At 46.8% G+C, this 22,830-nt stretch overlaps 1 protein-coding gene across 2 annotated transcripts in view; it reads left to right on the top strand.

Moving 5' to 3' along the window:
- LRCH1 (leucine rich repeats and calponin homology domain containing 1) overlaps positions 1 to 22,830 on the top strand; it is a 1,427,405-nt gene that overhangs the window by 1,069,179 nt on the left and 335,396 nt on the right. The gene's annotated exons all lie outside the window — the stretch shown is intronic.

Below are 22,830 nucleotides of genomic sequence, written 5' to 3'. Positions count from 1 at the left end.
GACTAAATTCATTGCATGGTATATTTTACTTAAATTCTGTTCTTGGAGCTCAGCTCTCAGGTTACGGATGTCCTCCTGCACCTCACTGCTTTTCACCACGCTATTGTTGTATTCCTCCTCCTTCAGCTCCCTGATATCCCTTAAATCACCCTCCAGGGCACTATCCGTTTTTTCTTCCTCTTATAGCAGCTTTAGCTTCTTCCCACACTATTCCTTCTCTTTAAGGATGAGCTTTATTTCATCCCTAAATGTTTTTCTAAATACCATGTAATGAAATAGGGTGTCATTACTTTGCCAACTAGTAGGGCCTCTTCTGGTGAGGACGAGCACCATATCACTGTCCGTTTATGCTATTGGTATAATTTGTGAACCCTCCACTAGAGATTCTTTTCCTTTTTCTGTCAAAAGTCTATTCTCATGGAGGATTTAGGCGGATGTCTTATCAGGAATACCCTCGCTTCATGAGTCACTTCAACTGTGCCATACTAAACACTGACTAAAGCCTACACTCTTCTCGTTCCCTCCTCCTCCGAGGCTCTGCATGTTTCAGTAATCTAGCCAGTTCCGGATTTAGGAGTTCATTAAAATCGGCCCTTACTATTGTGTCACCTTCTGCCCCCTCGTCCTCCGCATTAAGGGCGGCTACTGTAAACTGGAGCTGATGGGTATTCTGGGCACACAGCTCTGCTAGTGTTATTTATCTCCCCATCATTGATCCTTTCACCATAAGTAGTCTACCCTCTTGATCTGTTCTTATCTGAATATCTTGAGTGGGAACTTGGGACATGGTAAGACACCCATCCCCATTTTCTTAGCCTTGGCCGATGACCAAACATATGGGTTGTTTTTCTTCTGCAACACTTGACGTTCCTTGTTCCTCTCATAATGAGTTTCCTGTGCAAGCAATATAGTTACTGGAAGGATGCATAAGTAAGGCTAGGACACAGTGGGGGCATGTTTCTGGTTATAACTTTTTATTAAATAAGAAAAGGTTGGGTTGGAAAAACTTCTCTTTATCCCGAAAAGCTAAGTGGGGTTTCCCTAGATCAAAGGAAACTAGTGAAAATGTCAGGCAGTCCAAAAATAAAGTCGGTCACTGTCTTGTCCACTAACCTGCTTCTGTGCCTAACACTCATCAACTACAATAACTGTGCAAGGATAGTCTCTTAAAGTAACAAGTGTTGTCTGGGGTTTCAATCAACAGACATTTTCCCAATCTTTCTGGTGGTAAAAAATGATGAAATAAACGATGTTCAAAAGTATAAAATGGCCAGGCTAGGGTTCTGCTCTTTTGCCCTAGAGTTCTTCTCAGTTTCCCTCTTTTTAGGCTGTTCAACCGTGATATAGGATTCCTGCTTCCCAACACGGGGGGTCCTTGATCCTGTTGCCTCTCACATGGGTGCCAGTCCAAGACTCTTAGTTCATTATGATAGGTGTTTGGTTCACTCTTGGCAAACATAGAACTCCACTGCTTTGTTTATTCTTGTGAAATTATAGGTGTTTGGTTCACTCGCCTGCCAAACGGCTAATCCTCTTGTCTGCTCTTAGTTTCTTATGTGGGGGCGGTGTCCCAGACTAGCAGCTTGTAATATCCATTTGGGTCACCTTCCAGACTAACATTAATAACATGCTTTTGGGGTTTCCCATCGTCCCCAACCATATTGCAATACATGATTCTTTAGGTGCGGGTCGCAGACTTGCAGAGTACCTTCATGGTCCCAGACCCCCTTTCTGCAAGTGTTCAAAATCCCGCTCTGGCTTCCCCGGACCTCTAACACGTCCTGGATAAACCTGCATACCTGTTCCCTTTCTCTTCATGGATACCAGCGCTTCCCTAGCTCCTGTGTTGCTCTTCGACGCTCTGGCAGCTCCCTGGTGAATGGCAGAATCTGCAGCCGTTCCGCAAGCATCTCTCTCCTGCCGGTTGCTCATCCCGCCTTGTAAGCAACTCACCATGGCCTATGGTGCCCTGAAGTATGTATCGGCAGCAACCCGAACAGTCCTTCCAGTTTGGACTGTATTCAGGTTCTCCTTCCCCTTGGTTTGTGGCTTCTTCCCCTCTGGCTTTTGTCAACCTACCTGTACAGGAGTCGCACAGTTCCTCGTCGGAGGATCTTTCACCCTTTGCTTCAGCGAAGAGTTCTTTTTGAACTCCCGCAGCAGCCAGCTACATTCGTTTGAGCAAATGACCTCTTGAGAAAAGCTAGACCGCTCACTCTGCATCTTCTGAGTGATCTTCGAACTCTCTAGGATCTGCTTCTTCCCACTACTCATTTTCCACTCAGTTGTAAAATACTTAGTATCCTCTTGTGATTTGATTTTGTCAACATTAAGATGGCTAACCTTGCAACAAAGTACATTTGCCATATTTAAAGTGGGGGTCGGTGGATTTTGTGTAATGGAGAAAGGATTGGATGTATACCACATTCCCTGAGAATAATCGTCCCTAGTTGAATATGGTGCTTCCCTCCCTGTGTGATCCTCCCTCAGCACACCACCCCCTGCGGGATTATTGTACTGTGGACGCACCACCCTGGCCCCATGGTAAAGGTCTCCCCATAAGGGAGAAGGTACAACTTCCTCAGATTCATCACATTAACATGTGCCTAGACATTTCTCTAGCTAGCAGCGACCACTTTGGCCGTGAATTATGCCATTTTACTTTATGGGAGCCCAGTCTAATCACTTGCTTATGTACATTGTCCATTGGATGGGTCACTTGAATTGCAGCTTTGTTCCGTCCCTCTTATCCGCTGCTGTCAGCACTGGGTCAGTCCTATATATCTTTCCCTTTGCCATCTAGGCAGGTTATGATAATGTACCCCCCCCACCCAAAACTCCTCGTAGTAACCCTGTTTTTAACTCCAACTCTAACATCAATAACTTATCCCAACCAAACATACCTGAGCAATATTTGGGACTGCTGGATTGGTTCAAGCCAGCAGTTATAGGTTCTCTCCGCACCACCCCATTCAATTCACCCCCTAACAGATTCACAACATAAGAACCCTCCTCTTTTCCCCCATCTACCCAATATTTATCAATGAGAAAGCAATTTATAAAACTTTGGCTACCTGGATTTATCCTCTCCGCTTCATCCCATTGTCTCTCCTATTTCCGCCAAGCCACTAGTTTATAGCTTATTTCTATAGTTTGACTTGGGTTTTGGGGATATTGGACCGTTTTCCTGAATGTTCTTCTCCCCGTCATTTTCTTTTTCGAGCTTCCACCTGAAAAGCCTTTCAAGAACTTGTCCTGCTTTTCCTTGTTATATTATTATTATATTTATTATTGTACTTATTATTAAGGCATTTATTGAACATGGACCTAGCTTCAGGAAGCAAGAGTGCTTTGCAATCAATTATAGGGGTATAAAACAATGAGGGAAGCTGAGAAAAAGGGAGCAGGGAGCTAATAGAGGAGGGTGAGGGCAGCCAATCGGCAGCAAGGGATCTACAAGCAACCAGGGGAGGCTACAGCCTTTGCAGATTATTAAGTCACAATTAGGGTGGGGAGTGGGCGGTGTGTGGACCTAGGTGTTGGGGAGGCGCCATTCTTTGAAGAAGGTGGTCTTGAGCCCTTTCTTAAAGTGAACTGTAGAAGCGATGGGGTAAGTGTGATGTTGATGGGGAGGATGTTCCAGAGTCTTAGAGTGTAGACAGAGAAAACCTGTCTTCTGGTTCTTCCTTCCTGCATGTCAGTTAGTCTGCACATTTCCTTACTTCTGCTGGATCGCAGGCCTCCGGAGAGGCTGAATTTCTCAGTGAGGTAGCTCAGGGTGACAGCCTTGTAGATGGTGCACCAGGATTTGAAAATGATACAGGCTTGCAGCGGGAGCCAGCGTAGTTCGATGAGGGTCAGGGTGATGTGGTCGAATTTGTGATGTCTTTTGAGTCGTGACTGCAGCATGAAGGACAAAACTCATTGGTGCCAGGGTTGTTTCTTGAAGGCCTTCCAAAAAGGGTATATCCACCATCCAGATGAGAGAAGACCAAGGCTTGGACAGCGGATCTGAAGTTGTTTTCTGGGATGAAGGGCTTGACTTTACACAGGACAGAAAATTGGTATAAAGCAGTTTGTGTCTTCCTTGCTATGTGCTGTTCGATGCCGAAGCGAAGGCTCTTGGTGCAGGTGGCCAGCTGGTTTGTGAAACCCTCGAGGTTCATAGCAGAGAGCCAGGTATGGATGTGAAGGTGTTTTGTGTTGGCCAGCAGTAGGAATTCAGTCTTGGAGGGGTTGAGCTTCAGGTAAGCCCTGGACATCCATTACTGGATAAAATGGGAGATCGGCCTTCAGCACATGTCTTTGATGGAGGCTGTCTTGCGGTAGATCTGCATGTCATCAGCGTATTTGTGGATGTGGATGTTGTGTGGAGCCAGCCGGGTTTCAAGCAGTTCCATGCAAAGATTGAAGATCATTGGGAACAGGATGGACCCATGTGGGGCTCCTCCGGTTATTGGTAGAGTTGTTGAGCTGGAGGAATCCACTTGTATAAATTGTTGGCGATTAGCAAAGTAGGATTTGAACCAGCTGACAATGATCTCGCTGATCCCCATGTGATGATGTAGTTTGTGTCAATTGCTGCTGAGAGGTCAAGGAGAACAGGGAGGCAAGGATATGGACATCATCAAGGATGTTATGGGCATTGGCGATCACCTTGATGATTGACATTTCTGTGCTGCACCTGAGTATGAAGCCAGATTGGTAGAACTAAAGAGGTTATTGGGTTTGATGTGTTGGAGGTGTTGCGTGGCTAATGCTTTCTCAAGGATCTTACCTAGGAAGGGAAAATGGGTGGTTGGCCGATAGTTGCTGAGGTCGTCATAGTGCAGTGTTTGGTTTCTTAAGAAGCAGGAGGGTTTATATGGTCTTGAGGGTTGTGGGGAAGGTGCCTTGTGTTAGGTAGCTGGTGATTGTCAGTTAAGGGAGGAGTGCTTCAGTCGGAACGGTTTTGAGGATGGAGGCTGAGAGGATGTTGTCTGCATACAATGTGGTCTTGAGTGATGCAAGGGTGGCAGTGAGGTCCTCCATACTGTCTTGAAAGTTGACCCGGTAGTTGTGGTTTTGCTAGATGAGATGTGTAATGTGCTGTCAGTAGTGGAGTCGGTGTCTATGTGTTGGCGGATCATACTGGTCTTGTTGACCAAGAAAGAGTTGATAGTGGATTTTTGGTATTACCCAAATTGATCGTTTACAAACGATCGTATGGTAAATCTGCCCAAATTCGGCCAGTACCATTCGATCATTTGTAAACGAACAGTTTAGGTGATAACTTCCAAACATGGGGGTTTGCAGGGGTGTCATCCCATTCTGCATGTTTGCTAGGGATGGCTTTTGGGGGTAGCAGGCGTGTCCCCTGCTTCCAGAGGGTTGGAGGCGGGGGACGGGAAGAATAAATAAAAGAAAGAAAAGCGGACCCTGCGGCATGAGATCCTACCTGCGTAGGAGGGATGGATCCGACGCTGCAGGGTTAGAAGATGAGCAGACAGCGAAAATGTAAAAAGGGGGTGGGTGGAGGAGTGCATGGAGGTTGCTGGGGGGGGGTTTAATTTGGTCAGATTTGCTGAAACAAAATTGGTCAATTCGGCCACGAACAATTGTGCCACGACCAAACCGTATACATCCACATTTTTCAATGAAGTGTGGTACGGGCAGAGGGTTACGATGGCTTGATGGCTTTGAAGAGGGTTCTGTTTTCATTGTTGTCCTTAGCTATGGTGTTTTGGTAGTAGTTGGCCTTGGCAGTGTTAAGTCTTTGTGTAGTACAGAGTTCCTTGAGCAGGGTGAGGTCGGATGTACTGCAGGATTTTTGCCAATTCCTTTTTTGTTTTCTGATGGTTAATGTGTTGAAGTTGAGTTTTCTTGAGTGTTCCATGGTACAGGCTTGAGGGTGAGCTGTTCCACAGGGGCTTGGCAGTTAATGTTGGTTGTGAGGGTGGTGTTGAGTTCTTGGAGAAGCGAGTTGCCGTCTTGGTTCTTCAGAGGTAGATGAGCACATGCAAGGTGGAGTTTGGCCTTCCGTGAGAGACTCGACTCGACTGGAAATTTCTTGAGGGATCTGAAGGTTTGTTTGCTGGGTTTCCGATGAGTTTGCTTTAGAGGTGTGGTGTGGCTAATCTAAATGGGGCTTGCTAGATGGTCGGACCAGTCGAGCGGATAGGAGAGCAGTGATGGGCAGGGCAGTGATGATGAGGTGAAGAATATTACTTTTCCTGTGACTTGGGTCTTTCATGTGCTGCGTGAGGTTCAGTGTGTCGAGTAGGCAGTGCAGATCTTCCTTCATTGACTTGTTTGCCTGGGATTTTAAATGTCGCAGAGGAAGATGATGTCGGTCTGCATGAGAGACATTGTGGTGACCAAGTCTTCAATGATGGAGGTGTTGAACTTGGATGGTCTGTAGATGAGGTGAAAAGTGACTGTGTCCATTGGGGAGAGTGGGAAGTGGCAGGATAGATTTTCGAAAGAGATCATGGTGGCGACGTCCAGTTCCGGTGCATGTCTATGATGCCTTGTGTATGATGGCGTGGCCTCCACCGATCTTGTTTGGATGGTCTTGTAGAATTCTGTAGCCATTGGGGGTGTGGACATCTAGAATGTGGGGTGAGGTGGATGTCATCCAAGTCTCAGAATGACTCACCCTTTGGAGAAAGGTTCCCTTGCAGCTCTTCCATTATTTGTGGTATTTCTTCCAGATCCACTAGCCTGTACCCTGACTCCCCATACTCAAAGGAATACTACAAGCCACCTGGCAAGGGGTTCTCCATTCTAGCATGGTACCTGATAGGTCCTGGAATATCTTCCCTTCAGAACCACTGCATTGAGTAGAGCTCATTTTCCTTGCCCTGTTCAAGATGTCACCCTTGTCGCTAAAGTAGTGGCACTTACCTACCACAGATCTTGCACCCGCCACTCGGTTTGCTCATATTATCCTTGTACAGGGTCTGCAGGATCTGCTTCATCTTCTCTAATTCCACCACAGACTCGAGAAGGTGAATGTTATTCCTCCTCTCCCGGTTTTCAAGGTCCTCCACCTTTGTAGGACTTTTCCTTTGCATTCCACTTCCTTCCTTCAGTCTGGCGTCCAGGTTGAGTTAGTATATTTCCATGGACATGTGCTTGTTTTTCAGGACCGCTATCCGCTCTTCCACTTTCTCGACCCTCACCTCAGATATTTATGCTTGGATATCAATTCCCTGGGCCTTCACCTTCTGCAATATGCTCATTATGTCAGATTTAGTGGCCAACTCTGCTTGCATTAATGTTTGGCCTGTGAAGAATCAAGGGAATTTGTCCATCTATGCAAGGCGGAGTCTCTGTCCCCAATCCTCCCCGTGAGACTAGGGAGGTGAGCCTGCTCTGCAATACCCTCCCTAAGCGTAGAGGCAAGTGGGACCTGTGAGGGGTCCGAAATTTGGGGCCGACAACTTTTGGATGATTTTTCAACATACGCCATTTTAGTAAATTATAAATGTTACCAAATGCCTCACTATCCCTACTCTGACAAGGATTTCCCTGCCTATCTAATCTAAAGGGAAACACTGTAACACAGGATGTCTGGCCCTCACACTTAAACATCAAATACATAAAGAAATGTATGGCAATTCATAGTAACATCAACAATGATTTATTTTCACAGTCTCTCTTGTTAAAATGGGAGAACACCCTTGGTTTATAGGTAATTCAGTTCAATGTTCAACAAAAGAAAAAGAGAAAGGAAACAAGGAAATCGCATTAGTTCAGTTCTTAGTTCCTTCAATGTTAAAATAAAATTCCATTAACCAAAGCTCCAACAACAGAAAAGCTTTTCTTCTTGGTGAAATAAAGACTTTCCACTTCTTCAAAATAGCATCAGTGTTATTACTATCCATGATGCTTTGCCACAAGTTACAGTTGTCTTGGATTAAGTGTCACAGTTCAAAGGAAACACAACTCTGTAAATGTTAATGAAACACAGTTCTTGGTTAACACTTAATAAGTCTCTCGTTAAAAGTTTAGGAGTCACATTAGGTATATTTGTCAGGATGACTTCACAGCACTCCTACTTAGATTTGAACTTCAACTTCTACACGGGTTTACCATGAGGACCTACTCTTTTGCCTCATAGCATTCCACCTTTGTTTGTGCTACTGAAGTCTCAAATTTACTGATGACCAAATACACCACCACAGCTTCAGTAACTACTTTGTGACACTACCACAGCTTCAGTCCTTTGTGACTTTAAACAGGTATTGGTTATGACAAGATTCACTTTCACATACTTAAACACCTTTAAGTACTTTTCCTCTGAACCTTCCTTTTCAGAGGGGCAGCCCTTTTGCCTTTCTTGTCTGTCTGCAATCGTCAACAACCTGGAATTGCCTTTAGGATACACTTTTCTCTTCTTCCTATTATCCTTGGCAATATAGGTTGTATCAACTTCAAAGAATGTTTACAAGTAGCAAGTTTCCCTTCCCCAACCAGGCATGTATCCCTCTGCCTACTGTTAGCCAGAATAATTACCCAGAAGCTTTGTCGCCACTCTCTTGGCTTCAGGTAATGATTACACACTTGTATCTTAGGCAATGCTGAGATTCTTTCTGGCTCACAGTACTGTAGAGACTGTTCTTTGGCTTTTGGAAAGGCTGGTTTCAGTCTCAATTAGGGAAATACTGTGTTCCCTCTTAGCTTGGGCAAGGCTTTCTCTCTCCAACTTAAAATAACAATGTTTGAACACTTGACTTCTCTTTGTTAGCATTTGTTGACTGTGTTAATAAAGATTCAGAGGTCACTCTTTTCCTAAAACCGTAGTTGGGCACATGTGACCACGTCACAATGTGCTTTACAAGGTTTTAAGTTCAACAATTGACTATCGCAGCGTTTGCTCTTCATGCGATTAAACGAGAGAATACCAGCTCACACGCGAGTGCTACAATTCAAGTGTTCTTTGTTAAAGACTCAACGGTCAACTTAGCATCACTTCGAATCATACGCAAGTGATTATTTAGCTGGATACTGTTGCTTGCAGGGCTCGCGCATGGAATCCGAATGCCTGGTGCAACTCACTGGCTTCAGGTTTACTTTCTTTGTCTGCTGCACAAATTCTGGCTTCTTTTGGGACCCACACCCTTCCTTGCTGAAGGCGTTTCCGGTCCGTCTACTCAATTAAAGATACCCTTGCTCCTGAGACCCACAGCTTCACAGCAACTTAACGCCATGCTCTCCGGCACGCTTCCTGCTGTGCAATCTCTGCAGTTAGGCTCACATGAAGAAAGGCAGCATTCCTGCACGCCTTTCGCTGCGCAGCCTCTGCACATCAGAATTTGGGGGAACAGGACTCTCACAGGACAAGCAGGTGAAATCTGCTGCATCAGCGTCCTGGCGTCCCTTTTGGTTTTCCCGTTTCTGCCTGCATTGCCAACACAGTGCCTTCTTCCTTCTGCTACTACTGCATATACTCCAGCCACAGTTCCAGCTTCTCTTTCTAATTGCCTGCACCTGAGGGGCCTTTTAAGCCTCGCAGCTTCCCTCAATGACATGACTGCTACTGCTAGATGACTTGTCAGCCCTCTTCCTCGTCCCAGTTCTTATGGTATTATGGGACTTGTAGTCCCTATTGACAAAGTTACACTTTCTGACTTCTTCTGTTTGGCAAACAACCATTAAAAGCGTGGGATTGTGGGGAAAGTTAACCAAGTGGTTTCCCAGTCTTCCTGACCTGTTCTCCCCCCCTCCACCCCACCACATGTGATCCTCCCACAGAACACCACCCACGCCCAGGATCGTGATCAGGAAGCGTCTGCCCTTCTCTGGCCACATGAGAAGGGTCCCAATCCAGGTTTTTGGAGGAATCATTACTGATGCATCACAGACCTCACTGGGAGAGAATCCCCCTTTAGGGACAAGGACACCCTTCCCTGTGAGGAACTCCCTAGAGCTATGCATACAGTGTTCTACATGGGATGCTCAAAGATTCCAGAAGCTGTGAACTATCAAGACTGGGACTAAGAAACACTACTGGATGCCATTATCTTATGGAAAAAGAACATGCTCCTTTAAATTAATATAACCAATCCACTGAGAGAAGTATATTACTTAACGTGCCGTGGGAGAGAAGAGAGAGACGAACGCATACGAAGGCATGGGAAGTTCACACTCTATATAGCACCTGGGTAAGATGGAAACAAGAAAGCAGACGAGTTTCAAACTTGCTAAATATTGCAAAGCGGGACACCAGAGACAAAGCAAACCCGAAGTGAGAGAAACCGTCAGGGCAGGCGCCTTCGAAAAGGCGGTGGCGAGACCACGAAGGAGAACCCGTAGTGGACAGCTTGTCCACAAATTATCCCTGTGACCACTGCCAATAATGAGTAATAGGGCGTCCGGTCACTCATTGAAGCACCGGGGCACCACGAGGAAACAAGTGAATGCGATCAGGGAAACTCCAGCCAAGAGAAGGCGACGGCGGTCTATGACATGAGGAGGTCACCGACGAGCAAAGCTCTCGAGGACATTCTCCTTCAAGAACGAAGGTAACGGGGAGAACAGGAAGCACGGGAGGCACCAAAGGGACCATTATACTGCACAAGCAATTTGTTCCAGTAGAGGCTATGAAACAGAATTAACTTGGAAATGAATGAATTCAAATTATAACGATAGAAGAGAAATAATTAGTGAAAAGCTGAATAAGGAGAGAGAAGAGCAGTGGATAAAAATACCCTGGCAAAAGGGGAAAGTAACTCCATATTGTTTACAAGAAGAGCATAATACCAAAGGGAGAACAAGATATGAACCAGAGTTTGGAGGAATTAGACAATTGAGCTACATACAAAGTCAAGTAGACCAAAATGCGTTGAGCTACAATCGTCCAGGAGGGAAACCCTATTAAAGCAATAATACCTTACAAGGACACATTGAGACCAACAGCCAGGATATAAATTGTATAAGAAATCCCCAAAAGGGATTCCCAAAGAGGAGGGGAAGATTCAATAACTCAGTTGAAGAACTAAAGAGACTGATTCAAGAAGTCACGAGAGACTATTTGCAGATTATATATAGAAGAGAATCCTATGGACATGTACTAGGAGTACCCTCAAGAGAATGGAGCTATTCTGCTGACCTAAGGTGGTAGTTCATAGTGGTAGGGTCAGTTAGGGTAGTTTTTGGACAGACTTATTTCTTTGGACGTTCACGACTGGCACACAAGCACCTTTGTTAGTAACGTAGGTAGGGACCACCCATAGTGATGGGGAAAGTTAGGCCTTATAGTGTTACTTTAATAAAATATTGTGCATCATGTCCTCTGAGAGTCTGTGTCCTTCTGATCCCTCTGCCGTCCCCATTGCACACTGGTCGGCCAGGTTATGGGAGGGATACTGGAGGGTCCTTGCTGCGTCAATCCACCTCTGTGGCTCACTGTGAGCTTGTTCCCTGCACAGCTTAGAACTGTTGCTGTGATCCAGCGGGCCAGAGGTGGTATCCAATCAAATTTGAAGAGTTGGAGGACAAGGGCCTTTAAATTGTCAGTTTCTCTCTGCCTGGTGTCACGATCCGCCCCTGGAAGCTATGGCACGATTGGAAAGCACTGCCACGAAGAACCTGACAGTAACGGCCTAGCCCTCAACCAACATGGCGGCCACCGCTACTTAAACCAGCCCCGCCCACTTACCTGCGCGTTGTATCTGTGATTTTCAACGATGCGCTCGCTCGGCTACTCCTCCGAGTAGCCTCCTCCCAGCCTTCTACCGTTTTCTACCTGCGCTTTACTCTACTTGCCCTGCCTACGATTTTACCTTGCTTCCTTCTTTCTGCGGCGTCTGCCGCTCATCATTCCACTCTGATTCCTTACCTTCGGTGCCTCGCCGTTCCGACTTGCGGTCTCCTCCGCCACTCTCGCGCCTCCTCGCGTTCTCCTCTATTAGCTTCGGGGTTCTGTCTATCCTTTGGGTTTGGGACTGTACCTGGCTTCTAGTCTCTCCCTCTCTTTCTATCCTTCCTGCTTCCATCGCTCTCTTCTGAAATTGTTACGGATCCTTCTGTGACAGCTTACAGTACTCTTCTACTTCTCCCTATACCTCGTACTCTTTGCTGGTATATTATTCCTGGGGCTTTGCCGGTTTGCTTCCTATGTGATCCTGAGAAGTGAAAGTCACCCCAGAACTTTACCGGCCTGCCTCTTGCAACTATACTCGACTCGAGTATCCTTCCTGGAACAGTCTGCAGGGTTTTTTGTGCCATCCATCGGCTTTTTCCCTGTCTTTTTGGGGCTTGGCTCCTCGGGGCCCCCCTCAAGACAGGTCCCATTCCCTGTCGAGGTGGCCTCCGAGGGAGCCATGCCTTACTTGCATGACAGGAAGTCAAAGGAGAAACCATCTAAGGAACATCCCAAGGTACTACGGAAGAAGCCATCCAGTGTCCAAGAAAGCCAAGAAGTATCTTCAGGTGAGGAGCAGGGGACGGAAGGTGATCAACGTGACAGAATACAACGCCCGAACATAACCATGGCTTCTCTGGAACAGTACCAGGAGTTGGTTGCCGCTTTACAGGGTTCAACCATAGAAGTACAAGCCCTGAAGACTGAGAACGCCGCTTTACGCCAACAAGTGGTCTTCCGTAGAGATGACCAAGGGGATTTGCCGCCTATGCCTCTTACATTTGGAAAGTATGATGGTTATCCCGGCGGTCTAAAGGAATTCTTAGACGCCTGCCAAGTTCACTTCGTCTTTCGACCTTATGCATTTGAAACTGCTAGAGATAGGGTCGGTTTCCTTATCACCAACCTAACAGGGAATGCCTTGGCTTGGGCCACCCCTTTGGTGACCAGAAACGATACCGCTCTGTCCAACTATGACCAGTTTGTGGATCTCTTCAAAGGGAGATTCGATCGTCCTGAGGTCCTATACACCTCTCTTGAGGCAATACTCGATGTGAAACAGGGGAACACAGACGTGCAGACCTACATATCACGATTTCTGAGACTAGCGGCGAAGACAGACTGGCCTGATTCGGCTAAGCAGACGATATTTAGGAGAGGTCTCCAGGACGAACTAAAGGACGAGTTGGCTAGGGTAGCTCGACCACCGTCGTTCCAAGATCTCATGACACTGACCCTGCAATTGGAATACCGGCTATCTGAACGCCGACAGGAAAGAAGGAGACCTCGGCTCAATCTACCATCACCTAGCCCTGCTCCACATCCTCCCAAAGACATGCCGACATCAGAAGAACCAATGCAGATAGGAACAGCCCGAGGTCCTTTGACACCTGCAGAACGCAAAAGAAGGAGAGACTCTGGTCTCTGTTTATACTGCGGCTCCTCGAAGCATTTACTCAGGGATTGCCCGGAAGTACCTCCACGAAGAAAGGAAAACTAGCATTACGGATCTACTTGGACGATAACCTTCAGAACGGACTCATTCAGGAATCCCGATCGTCCGGGGGAGCATCGTTATTCTTCATCCCCAAAAAAGACAGCGCCGAATTGCGGCCTTGTATTGATTACAGGGGACTCAACCAGATCACTGTTCGTGACCGCTATCCTATGCCTTTAATCAGAGACATTCTGGAAGCGGTCAGAGGGGCCTCTTATTTCACGAAACTAGACCTCAGGGGAGCCTATCATCTTCTCAGGATAAGGACAGGCGACGAATGGAAGACCGCATTTCGAACCCCATTCGGGTTATACGAATACCGTGTCATGCCCTTTGGTCTCGTGAATGCCCCAGCTGTTTTCAAGAGATTTATAGATAAGATCTTTTCTGACATGTTGTTTGTGTCGGTTGTCATTTATCTGGATGACATCCTTTTCTACTCTGAAAGGCTTCAAGAACACCAAGAACATGTGAGAGAGGTGTTACACCGACTCCAGTCTAACCACCTTCTGGTAAAAACCGAGAAATGCCAGTTCGAAGTAACAACTGTTTCTTATCTAGGTTATATCCTACCAAGGAAGGAATCCAGATGGAACCCGAAAAGATTAGAGCCATCATCGAATGGAAAGAACCTAGAGGAATAAAGGAGGTTCAAATATTCTTGGGTTTAGCCAATTTCTATCGCCAGTTCATCCCTAACTTTTCCGACCTGATGTTACCTATTACCGGTCTTCTCAAGAAAGGAGTTAAGTACCTTTTTGGTCCAGAACAGAAGAGGGCATTTTTGCGCCTTAAGGAGTTATTTACTTCGGCTCCCATACTTGTACAACCCGATCAAACAAGACCCTTTATCGTGGAAACAGACGCGTCTGGAGGAGCAGTGGGAGCCGTACTTCTACAAAGAACGGACAATGGCCTCAAACATCCAGTCGCTTATTACTCAAGGACTCTGACGAAAAGTGAACGTAATTACTCAGTTCTGGAAAGAGAATTACTTGCCATAAAATCAGCCTGCCAAGAGTGGAGGCACCTACTCTTAGGAGCAGCTGTAACGCTCACCTGATTCTCGCAGAGGCGCCGGTCTTGACTGGGCGACTACCGTATCTTCAAAGGTGATGTGCAGCACCCGATTGGCTCTTTGGGCTGGACCTCTGTGCCCTGTATGCCTGACGTGCAGAGTAAGATGTCTGCAGATAGAAAATACGGGGTTAATGAACTGGGGTTATTGGGGTGTCCCTATCTCTTTCCTCTTCTCCTCTCCTGTAGACCCCCACAGGTTAACGCTCTCACCTTAGGTAAGTGAATGCCGAGCTCTCCATCTGCCTCGGGGCAGGGTGCTGTAGCCAGGTTCTTCACTGGATAGGTAGCGCAGGCCTCTTGACTTCAGAGGACTGCTGTCCGTCGTTTACTGCACGAACGGTAGTTTCGAGTAACTCAAATGTCTTTAAAGTCTTTAATAATGATCTCTCTTGTTTTGCAGGGTTCCGGCGATGGCGGATGACGGGCTGAAGTGAGTTGAAGATGGAGCCCGTGTGATGAATAGAAGCGCCTGGAAGCACGTAAGTAAGCGCTTGTTGCCAGCTTCACAAAGCGCTCTGTCATTTTATTTTGCAGGTACAAGTTCGGAGCGGCTGCAGGGTGCCGGGATACCCACTGGGTTAGATGTGGAAAGGAGTAATGGCACGTGAGTATTAAAGTTCCCCAATGTCTTTAAACGCACCTTGTTTTGCCTTTCAGATGCGAGATGCAGCACCGACGGCCTCCAGAGCGTGCAAAGAGTTGGTAAGCTTTTGTCTTTCAGATGCCGGAATGCAGTGTGAAGACCTCCGGAGCGCACGAAGAGTAGGTAAGCCTTTGCCTTTCAGATGCCGGAATGCTAACCTGTTCTTTCTTGTCTTTATAGGTGTTGCTGAAGACTGGATTCAGGATGGTAAGCCTTTTTCCTTAGGCCCAGGACCGGATGCAGAAGACACGATGAGCGTTCTGCTGCAGAGGGTGCAGAATAACGCAAAGCAAGATTCATCCACCGGGTGTGGTTTAAATAGCCTCCTGTAGTGCTTAGGTGTCTCCTTCCACAGCCACGCCTAAGTAAGAAAAGAGTTCCTGGTAAAAAAGAGTTCCTGCCTTCCAGAAGAGTTCCAGTGTTCTGAATCTAGGGAGTGGCTCCAGCCCCACCCAACAGGAAAAGTAGTTCCAAACAGAAGAGGATCAGAGGCTCAACTGGCAGGCAAGTAAGCAGCATGGTCTGCTGCAGGGAAGTCCACCCAAGCATTATGAGCCCGGCGCTTCCAGCGCTGGGACTGGGCATATTTATGAGCCTGGTGCCACTGGCGCCAGGACTGGGTCCAAAAGGTCCCAATTGGGACTGGTTGGCACTCGGAACCTGGGTTATGGATCTGCTTCCAAGGGAGTTGGGAAAACCCTGACCTTTTGGAAGCAGAGATCATGACAGCAGCTTATCCTTTCCAAATACTTACAGATCATCGCAACCTCCGGGTATTGCAGCAGATGGAGTGCACCAATGCTCGACATGCCAGATGGGCCTATTACTTTTCCCAATTTGAGTTCACCATTTCATATGTACCGGGTACTGAAAACAAGATGGCAGACGCACTCTCCAGATGCCAAGGAGAGGAAAACAACCTACCGCAAGAACATGACCTCTTGTTCCCAAATCTGAAGATTATGGCTAGGGTCGTGCCACTTCTACAAGATCTGGTAACCCAATACAGTCGTCTACCGGCCATACCCGCCTCCGTCACTCAGGCCAATGACAGTCTATACTACCATGGTACAGAGCTGTTTCTCCCTTCCAGAGGGCTTCAAGAACAGATACTATCATGGTGCCACGATACCCCCCTAGCGGGACACCCAGGTATCAAGAAAACACAGGAACTCATAAGCCGCAGATTCTGGTGGGCAGGACTACCCAAGGATGTCAAAAGATATGTAACCACCTGTCCCGTATGCGCCGCCAACAAATACCAAACAGGCAAACCTTTGGGCCAGTTGCAACAGCCTATCCTACCCACTAGACCCTGGGAACTGATTTCCATGGATTTTATTGTTGACCTGCCGGAATCCGAGAATAAGACAGCAATTATGGTCACTGTAGACAGCTGCAGCAAGATGGCTCATTTTTCTGCTCTTTCAGGTCTTCCGTCAGCTCCAGAGACGGCTTCGATCTTTCTCAGAGATGTCATTCGTCTCCATGGATTGCCTCGGACCATCATTTCGGACCGCGGAACCCAATTCACCTCCAAATTCTGGACATTACTATGTCACCAATTGGGTATCAGCCGAGCACTTTCCTCTGGTTTTCACCCCCAAACTAACAGACAAACCGAGAGACTCAATGCTGGGTTGGAACAATATTTAAGGTGTTTCTGTAGTCACAAACAAGAAAGATGGTCAACCTTTCTCTCTAAGGCCGAATTTGCCTATAATAACAATTACCACACGTCCATTCGCATGAGTCCATTCTACTGCACTTACGGGTATCATCCACAACAACTGCCATGGACCGGAATGCAACCTACCCAATCTCCCGCCATAGACGACAGGTTGTCTGAACTCAAGGAAGTTCATAAAATGGCTAGAGAAGCACTGGAAGGCAGTCAGCTCACACAGAAAAGATGGGCGGATAGAAGTCGACGGTCCAACCCAGATTGGAAGCCAGGACAGAGAGTCTGGTTATCTACCAAACATCTTCCTAGATGGATACACACAGGCAAATTTGCACCTCGATACCTGGGTCCTTATCCCATCATCAGACAGATCAACCCCGTAGCTTATGAACTACGCTTACCTAAGGGTCTTCAAAGGGTAAATCCAGTCTTCCACACCTCATTACTCAAGGAATAATACAAGGAGGATCCTTTTCACCGCAAGACTCCGAAGACTAAGACTCCGAAGGTAAAGGAATCCCAAGAATACGAGGTTGATTACTTAGTGGATTCACGTTACCACCGAGGGAGACTACAATATCTGGTCCATTGGAAGGCATATTCCGAAGATGAAAGGACGTGGGAACCCAGGTACCATCTTCACGCACCCAGACTCGTAAGAAGGTTTCATCTGAGGTATCCAGGAAAACCATGGGGGTTCCGGGGAGGGAGAGGCCATACTGTCACGATCCGCCCCTGGAAGCTATGGCACGATTGGAAAGCACTGCCACGAAGAACCTGACAGTAACGGCCTAGCCCTCAACCAACATGGCGGCCACCGCTACTTAAACCAGCCCCGCCCACTTACCTGCGCATTGTATCTGATTTTCAATGATACGCTCGCTCGGCTACTCCTCCGAGTAGCCTCCTCCCAGCCTTCTACCGTTTTCTACCTGCGCTTTACTCTACTTGCCCTGCCTACGATTTTACCTTGCTTCCTTCTTTCTGCGGCGTCTGCTGCCCATCATTCCACTCTGATTCCTTACCTTCGGCGCCTCGCCGTTCCGACTCGCGGTCTCCTCCGCCACTCTCGCGCCTCCTCGCGTTCTCCTCTATTAGCTTCGGGGTTCTGTCTATCCTTTGGGTTTGGGACTATACCTGGCTTCTAGTCTCTCCCTCTCTTTCTATCCTTCCTGCTTCCATCGCTCTCTTCTGAAATTGTTACGGATCCTTCTGTGACAGCTTACAGTACTCTTCTACTTCTCCCTATACCTCGTACTCTTTGCTGGTATATTATTCCTGGGGCTTTGCCGGTTTGCTTCCTATGTGATCCTGAGAAGTGAAAGTCACCCCAGAACTTTACCGGCCTGCCTCTTGCAACTATACTCGACTCGAGTATCCTTCCTGGAACAGTCTGCAGGGTTTTTTGTGCCATCCATCGGCTTTTTCCCTGTCTTTTTGGGGCTTGGCTCCTCGGGGGGCCCCCCTCAAGACAGGTCCCATTCCCTGTCGAGGTGGCCTCCGAGGGAGCCAGGCCTTACTTGCATGACAGGAAGTCAAAGGAGAAACCATCTAAGGAACATCCCAAGGTACTACGGAAGAAGCCATCCAGTGTCCAAGAAAGCCAAGAAGAATCTTCAGGTGAGGAGCAGGGGGCGGAAGGTGATCAACGTGACACCTGGTCCCACATTCCTCGGCCCTCAATTCTCTAATACCGGACTGGTTTCGGGAGGTCCCCACCCATATTGAGTGCGTCCCTCTTTCTGAGATGATATGCCTCCTCCACGCAGCACCACAGCATGAGCCTGGCAGCACTCATCCGAGCCCAACTGTCACTCAACCAGTAGTCAGTTGCTACTCCTCTTCTAGTCCACCGCGCGGCTCTGACTACACTTACCCGCTGTCGTTCTGCAGGCCCGCAGTCTTCCGGGCATATGGCCACGTCCGGCACTGAATGCTTGCTTGCAGTCTTCACTCCCAGCCGATCACTACAGCAATCAGGGCGCATCTCCAGGCTTCACAAGGTCCACGCTCTTCTGCAGCACAAGCCCGCTCCGCACCTTTACACACAAGTCTGGGCCACCTGCCAGCTGTATTTTAGACAGCCCTCCTCAAGGTTGGGAGAGAAGGAATTTTAATGTTGCATCAGCTCTGGGGAGCAGAGGCTTCAGACTCTTATTGGGACTTTCTGGGGAGCTATGTCATCAGGCAGCTATACTGCCTGCACCCCTGGTCTACCAGCAAGGTCTCCCAGCAAGTCTTTTAAAATGGCTAGTTGCAGTCCTGTGGTGCTGGGCCTGTGTGCCGTACTTTATACAAGCGCTTGTGTGCTCATTCCGCCTAAAGGTTTGTACTTATGTACTACCATTAAGCTTAAAGATTTATAAAGGGAGTATTGCAATCAGAAGGAGGCTAGCAAAATGTCTGACCTAGACCTAGGTTGGAAATTGAGAGGTGGTGGGATGGGGGATTGAGAGCGGATTTTAGAAAGCCAAGGCCATGTAAATGTTTGAGCTTTGCTGAAGAGTAAAAGATTTCATTTAGTTGAGCCAAGACATTCATGTAGGATAAACGCGAAGTGATCTAAGGAACAATGCCAATTCACAGTGGGTTATGGAAGTTACAGTTAACAGTTTGAGTTGAAAATCACAAGCATTAGAAACTCATGTACATGAATGTTTTGAAGAAATAAAAAGAAATACAATATAGTACAAGCTTGGGTTTAAAGGTAAAGGTTTTCTATTTGAGGACAACATTAAATTACACTCAGGGCAGCAGAACATTGCAGTGTGCTGCATGATGGGATCTTGACTCCAGAGTTCCAGAGCACAATGGATGCTGCATGCTGGAATTCTGAGTCCAAAATCCCACTGTGAACTACGAAAACTTGCTGTGAAAGATCTACATGCGTTGATATTGAATCCAATTTACCAGAGTGAAGTGGGAAAACTACTTATTAGGTAAATGATTGCATACTGGGATATGTAACCAACATCTTAAAATGAAACGAAAAAAACATTCTTGACCATTGTCAAAATGGACAAAATAGTTTTCCTTAAATGTATCAGTCTTTCATCTATTTCTATCGAGACTGTCAGACGTAATATTTTGTACTGCTTAGTTATGATAAAATACTGCTACATTGATGATAGTGTCAATCATCACATTATCCAGAAGATTACTGCTAATATGCTTTAATCGCTATGTAGCAAGGTCAAACGTTGCAAATATGACTTCAGATAAACAGCGCGTGGTGTGTTTGGGACCCTCATTATGCTTCATAATTGGGATCTGTTAATCTCCTACCTTTGGCAGAGTTTCAATTGGTGTGGCATACGCATTTCAATGTATATATACCACCAAACACACCCAGACCTTCATGCTTCAAACTACACAAAATTAGCCATCCAGCAGACACACTCACCAACACGATAACACACATGCTCACTTATTCATCCATCCCCTTACTGTCTCATCCACACAAGCACATACACACATCAGTCCTCAATAAAGAAAATAAATCCCTTTCATTAAATCCCTTTCATAATGAAAAAAATAATATCCATTTGGTTTCCCAATTGGATTTTTTCTTTATAATTGATGTGGACCTGACAGGGACAGACTGTGCCTAGTTTTTATAAAAAGTATAATTAATTCTTTTTGGTGAAATTACTAATTGTCCTTAAGAAGTAGCAAAAAAAAGGGTGCATTTATGCCGGACTAAGAAATGAATCCTGGTGAAACAAATTACTTTTTCATGAAGTGGTCGTTTTTGCAGAGGGTTGCTTAAACCTTTGGCATTGCTTACAAAGGATTGCTAAAGAGTTTAAACACAAAACAACGTTGGCAACATTTTTGCCCCCGCTCCCCTCCTGGTGAAGGGAGAATACATCATGGTGCTTGATGGGGTAAAGACTAGAGGCCCTAAGGGCAGCTTCTCCGGCAGACGCTATTCCGCTTACTCAGATTAAAGACATATCATGTGAGCTACTATCACACATCACTGCTGCAATAGATAATTCCTTTCAAACTGGCCTGATTCCCAGCTTGCTGAAACATGCGTTGGTGCCTCCGTTATTAAAGAAGCCGTCTCTGGATCCTCAGGTACTGACTTATTTTCACCCCATCTCTCTTCTTCCCTTCTCTATGAAGGTTCTCGAGGCTCTGGTCTTTCCTATTCTCTCTTCTTTCTCGGGAGAGGGACGGAATCTGTCCTTAATTCTGACGATCTTTCTCGGCTAGTTGATCAGGGTGGGGTGGGAGCGGTACTGCTGTTAGATCTGTCTGCTGCGTTTGATACAGTAGCCCACCTCACACTACTGGCCCGGCTATCGGATGCTGGTATCTCGGGTCAAGTTCTCGACTGGTTCCACGCTTTCTTGTCTGATCGGTCCCAATCAGTATCTCTGCCCCCTTTCTGCTCTCAACCTGGGCATCTTTCATGCAGGGTGCCCCAAGGATCTGCACTTTCCTCATTCTTTTCAATTTGTATATTCGCCCACTCCTGCTTCTTATTTTGTCTCACAGGTTCAGATATTACTCCTATGCCAACGACACACAGATTCTGGTCTGCCTGGACCTTTCTAGTGCCGACACAGCTATTCGGCTTAGGAGATTTCTAGAAGATCTGGGCTCATGGATGGCGACCAACTGGCTGAAAAACGGTTCCAGGACTGAGGTGCTGGTTGTGGGCACCTCTAATCCTCTTTCCTTCTGGACCTCTGAGTTTTGGCTGGTTTCGCTGGGTCCTTGTCCCACGCCTTCTGCCTCAGTCAAAAATCTGGGGGTTCCATTGTCATCCTCCTTATCCATGGCACCCCAAGTGGGAGCCGTATGCAAGTCCGGCCACTTCAAACTTTGCATATTATGCAAAGTGCTTCCTTTTGTTCCAGTCAAATACCATGCTACTGTGGTGGCTGCTCTGGAGTTGAGCACCACTGATTATTGTAACTCCCTTTACTTGGGTCAACCATGCTATCTGACCAACCGCCTCCAGCTGCTTCAAAATGCTGCAGCCTGATCAGTGCTTTGCGCCCCCTTCCGAAGTCACATGACTCCGCTTCTTAAGCAACTGCATTGGCTTCCTTATGAGAAGAGGATTCTTTTTAAGTCAATGTGTACCGTGCACCGTGCTTTTTATAAACGGGGTGCAGAATATATCTAGGCTAAGTTTCCCCGCTATGTTCCGTCTCATCCTCTGCGCTCTCAGTCTGCTTTCCTGGTCTTTGTGCCCCGTGTCAGAATCTCCCGTGTTGGTGGACCCGCATTTTCGGTGACCGCTGCAAAAGCCTGGAAATGTCTCCCATAGTCTCTACGAGTGGTCGATGATCATTTGACCTTTTGTTGGGCTCTGAAGACTTATCTGTACTAGACTCCTTCACACTTTGCTGTTCTCTCGCTCCACCTAGCGCCATTATGCCCTTGGGCGTACGTGCGCTTTAGAAATAAATATAGCATAACATAACACTAAGAAGCCTATTCTCTGGATCTCTTGCATGTACTGTAGATACCACACCATACATGTCGTCTTTGAACAGTTATTTAAAATATGTGTTCCTATTTCATGCCACTCATGCCAACCAGTGGTGTGGTGTAACTATCACTTTGCTCTACTACGCCTTCCTTGGGGGCACGCTTTTTCTTTTTTCCTTCAGCGTTGCATGGACAAGAGGATATTGCGTTACCCCTTCTTAGTTACTAATGTGTAATGACTGTGGAAGTCACGTTGTTTCGACACACGAAGGCACTGCGCATTGGCCTCCATGCGCCAGGCTCAATGTGCTCACATAGGTGGTGCATCACATATGATGGCGTAAGGGACGCCAATAGTGATGCCATCTATGATGTCCACTTTTGATGTCATGCAGTGACCACAGCAATTCAGGAATGCTTTAAGTTCCACTGCAACGTTACCTTTGAGGCACTTCTGTTATTTTGAGAGATTTGCTTTACACATTTCCACAGCATGAACTCTTCTGAGAATTTGCATTAAAACCTGAAAAGGGAAGACTTGCATTTGTGTTAATGAGTCCCCGCTAGTCGTATCCCTTTGTTTTGCTGTTAAATTTTTGTAGATCCAATGTGTTTTTTTGTTGTTG

Source organism: Ambystoma mexicanum, chromosome 7q (genome assembly GCF_040938575.1).
Source record: "Ambystoma mexicanum isolate Mex_15411 chromosome 7q, UKY_AmexF1_1, whole genome shotgun sequence".
NCBI classification, from domain to species: domain Eukaryota; kingdom Metazoa; phylum Chordata; class Amphibia; order Caudata; family Ambystomatidae; genus Ambystoma; species Ambystoma mexicanum.
Note: the sequence above shows the minus strand (reverse complement) of the source record. Positions and strands in the feature narration are given on the sequence as shown.